This window comes from Phanerochaete carnosa, assembly GCF_000300595.1.
Source record: "Phanerochaete carnosa HHB-10118-sp unplaced genomic scaffold PHACAscaffold_7, whole genome shotgun sequence".
Taxonomy (NCBI): domain Eukaryota; kingdom Fungi; phylum Basidiomycota; class Agaricomycetes; order Polyporales; family Phanerochaetaceae; genus Phanerochaete; species Phanerochaete carnosa.
In genome coordinates this window covers 866,505-871,111 of record NW_006767634.1, presented here as the reverse complement: position 1 = coordinate 871,111, position 4,607 = coordinate 866,505, and positions in this window count along the sequence as shown.

Below are 4,607 nucleotides of genomic sequence, written 5' to 3'. Positions count from 1 at the left end.
CAAAAACTCAGTGTCGAGTGTGTACTTTATTGCTAATTTACTCACCATGTCTGCTGATCGCATATAATTGTGCCCTTGTATATGCTGCACCTGTAGCTACTGATTTTCCCATCTGTCTAGGATTGGGTTGCAATCTGACATAGCCGTAGCAAAGCATATGAGCCTCTATACTGTAGCATCCATAATGTGTATACATACGTTGTATGAGAATGTTCTGCTGTGCCACAATTTCATTAACATATATTCGTGTGCTCATTATTATTTCCTTGTTACGAACCCAGGGCAAACTTGCCCTTCTTATACATGGCACAATTGCATATAAATGTTTATAATCCTAATCAGGGCGCCTGTGAAGAACCGATGGTAACGTAAGATTGCAGATGACGTATTAAGACTGTTATCATGGAGGGCGAAAGAGAATTGCTTAAAATTCTTGGAACATGCGTGAAGGAGTGCTTTGAGATACTGAGCCTCATAGACTCGAAAAGCATACACACAAAGCATGGTTAGAGAGGAGTACATGGGGATGTGGGCAAATGCAGAGTGTTGGAACAGTCTTAGTGAGCATGCAGTCATGTCGTTATGAAGCTTGAAGTGCAATAGACGTGGTGTAGTCCAAGGCTCTGAGCAGCGTTGATTGGAAGGCACAGTTTGGAGGCAAGCTAATTTGAGCTAACGGATGTGTGGCATGGAGTGCAACAGGTGGTAAAACAAGCGACTGCAGTTTTTGTCAAACACAACTGCTGCAAGGTTAACTGCTGTCACAGTCAGAATGTGGGAGTCGATTGTGGTAGGAAAGGCACCGAGCAGCACCATAGCAACATCTTGCATCTCTGGAGATCAGATTCACAATGTCCCAACGATGTCAAGTACGTCCACCCTCAAAAACATTTGTAGCAGGTGCCAAACATCCTCTGCGGATAAAGGAGGTATAAAAATTGGTGCAGTGCCTTGCACGGACTCTGCAAAGGCATTTTTGGCTACAATGGAGAGTCACTTCACCTTTGCAGCAAGGAGTGTATTGGCAGCGAAGCAAGCAGCAAATACTCACAAGTAATCGACTTTCCACCCAAGATTGAATGTGAGATGGCGAAAGAATTCTGGGTGTGCAAGTGTACAGGCCCGCATTCATCCGTTGACTGCTGAAAGGAATTGTTGAGATGGTCAATGATTTCTAATGTGAGCTCAGTAGGCAAATCACAAATTGAGTGTGGCATTGTGAAAAGAGTGAAGTATCGTACACACTATTTTTCTGCCCAATCTTATACAACTTACTCCTGTCTATATGAGGTCATCCCGACAGAGTTACATGGTCGGTGGAGGCTGAACCCAAGAAATGTCAAGCGGGGCACCAAATATAGTAGGTAGTTCACGTACAGCCATTTGCGCAGTGCAGATACATCAGTAAGGAGAGATGGATGAAGCAGCACAGAGAAATAATAGGGGCAAAGAATGGCAAGATCAGAAAAGGCATGTAATTATGGCGTCGACCAGCGGGCTGACATACAAATTGCATTCATGAATGAACTCAGACAGAGCTGTGGCAGGTAATGTGCAGCAGGTTGACTTGCAATGGAGGTTTGTGACAAACTCTACAATGTAAATGTATTCATGGAGTGCAGCTGAGTACCAGGGGTCGTGCTCACATGACTATTTGTGGATCAGCAGATGCATGGTGCTCTGTGCTTATAGTTGGCAATGGCATGGTGAGTCGGTGTGTGAAGGCAAATGCCAGCTGAATGATTAAGTTACGGAGGTGCAAAGCTATCTCTACTATCATACAGGCACAGTAGTACACATCACAGAAATGAGTGCAGTATGCACTGTAGTATCAAAGTGACCTGTACAAAGGCCCACACCACAACCATTCCCTCCCCACACCCAGTAAGCAGAAAATGGGCATTTATAAGTTGAAGATGTCTTCAAATTCTCTGCGTTGTCAAATGAGTATGATAGCCCTAATCCATCTCTAAAGAAGCGTGGCTGACAATAGCACATACCATAGGGTAAGCAAGCCGTGAAATTGCTATTTCCCTTGCTGAGTTCATGCAGAGAGTTGTGCAATGTATACCTGCACTCTCGGTACTTCACAATGGTGGCATGGTTGCTGAAATGTAGAAGGCAGGTTGACACTACACCTTTGTGCTCCAGAAGTAACCAAGGGTAGGCGATATGGAAGCTGTCGGCATTGAAATAATTCATAACCAACGTCGAGTGAAAAAACACGATGGGAAATGTTAGACAGAAGGAACGACTGTGAATGACATCAACAGAACTGCTCTTTGTGCTGAAGCAACGCCTCTCAGACAAGTCTGTTCAGATTTTAGATACAGCGTCGTGGTGCTCATCCAAGTCCTCAATATACACCTCGGTGAATGAGATCGCCACCTCCTTCACTCCAAGTGTGTTTATAAGAAACCTGCAGAACAGGGTCGAACCCTTCATTTGGTGTGTAGCAGTCTAAATTGCTAGGCATGAACAGGGAGGAACAGTCGAGCATTGATAACGTGGTGCTTTCAGATACAATCGCTCTAGTAGTGCGCAACGCATTGCGAAATGCTGTTACGTCTGAGGTTATGGCTTGAATACAGTTTGCCCAAAGCTCACGGATAACTTGGTCAACATTGTTGGTGCTGCTGGCGCTGGAGCATGCCAGGCCCATAATCTTCAGAAGAGGCCAAGTCCCGATAAGCACGGCTTTACGAGCAGTGGGCAGGCTATATACATATAAAAGGCAAATAGGGAAGTAAACCTCATTAGAACAGATTGTATGGACAGGAACATATATACTTGCCTGTGAAAAGAGGTGGCACTGATAGACGATGTGAAGGCTTGCACAGCATGGAAATGGAGATCGGGATGGATTGCAGTTACGGGCATTGGTGTGTATAAGCGTAATCATATCACAAATAGGCAGAGCACCATTTATATGAGACATGAGCCAAGCAAAGCTGACAAACAGGTTCTGCTAAGCGGAGCCGGATGTCCACATGGATAAGAATAGAGAGAAAAGCTGTATAAGCAATCGAGGGTTCGGACAGAGCAGACGGGTAGTCCTAAAATGGAAGTAGTTATCATCAGTGCATAAAGTCAGTTAGAGGTGTCATGTGTACAAAGAAACAAGGTTAAAACTTGGAGGGAGATTATAACCATAAAGTCAAATCCAAAAGCGCGTTCACATAATGTCTATATGGTTTGAGCATGCTCGGCATTTATCACGTCAAATTTGTCTCCTGATCTCAGAGGTATAACAGGGCCCATGCATAAACAACGTGTTTGTGCAGAATTCAAGATTTGACCTGGAAACAAACATTGTATTTAGAACTCCACCACCTTGCTTGCAGGCTCAGGAGGCTGGTAGTAATCTGACTCAGGATACAGTAAGGACACTGCTTCCAAATTAAAAGATACATCCCATTCGTTTCACTCCCTCTTTGGGTTCCATCTCGAGGTAGTTGAACCTCCATTGCACGAATAGTTGCTTGATGTACTCTGGTTTTCCAACCGATCCTCACTGGCTGAGAGCTTGCGCACATACCATTTCACGTGAAACTCGACCAGGACAATGTTCCCAAGCTTGATTTGAGATGCAGGAATTTTTTGCATTTTCTTCTTCAAACAATATCTCTTCATCACATTGTAAACATGCTCAAAAGGCTTAATCTGGCCAGCATGAGTTGAAGTCAGTTAAAAGTCGCACCAATAAAAATAAAACATATGTGGTCTTTAGCAGTCTGCTCGCTGGCAACATACTTGAACGTGCAGAACGTACTGTTCTCCTACTCGTCTGCACAGTTGGTTGTTAGAGTCTACACTCCTACACCAAAAAAGAATCAAAAGCGTACCATGAGTCGGCTCACATCTAGTGGTGACGAAGTGCACAGCTGTACCGAAATCGTGGTTGAGAAGAGTGCGAAAGCGCAAGGCCGGAGTTGGGACCGGGTCACCGTCTCTGTCCACCAGAGCACTAAAGGCAACCTCAGCAACGGCTCACAGGAGCAGCTTGCTATTATTGAATGCCATAAACACATCTCCATTGTAACTATGACAATGAACTGTCCTCCAGTCGAGTGATTCAAGAGGGACAGAGGACAACATTGCACAACTGGTGTCTGGGTTAAAGTGAGTGTTCAGTGTCTTCAGGTGTGTGACTAGTTTTTTGTCGAAGTATGAGTGCACATTGACAGAGAACAACACCTCATCCTGTCAATAGGTTAGAATTTTATAGAACATGAGCATACCAAAGACATACAAGTGCCGCATCCGTTTCTTACGAGGAATCACCGCGTGTATCTTCTTTGAGTGTAGTGGCAGAGCTAATGTTAAGCTGCAGTTAAGAGAAAGAGGCTAAGATCAGAGTCAAATGCTGAGGCATGTAAAATATACCTTCCATTCTCAGGGTCAAGATTATAGGAACGTTCAATAGCATCGAGAGCGCCCGAGAGAGTGGAGCTGGGCACATCTTTGCAAGCCGAATCTTGAGAAGGCAGGGTGCTGTTTAGCCTATTAGTGCGAGTGGCTGTATCACCTGAATGTAACCTGAATCCGAACATTAGGATGCATTTGTCAGGGATAAACTAATTGGAGACATATCAAGTGTGTTTGGG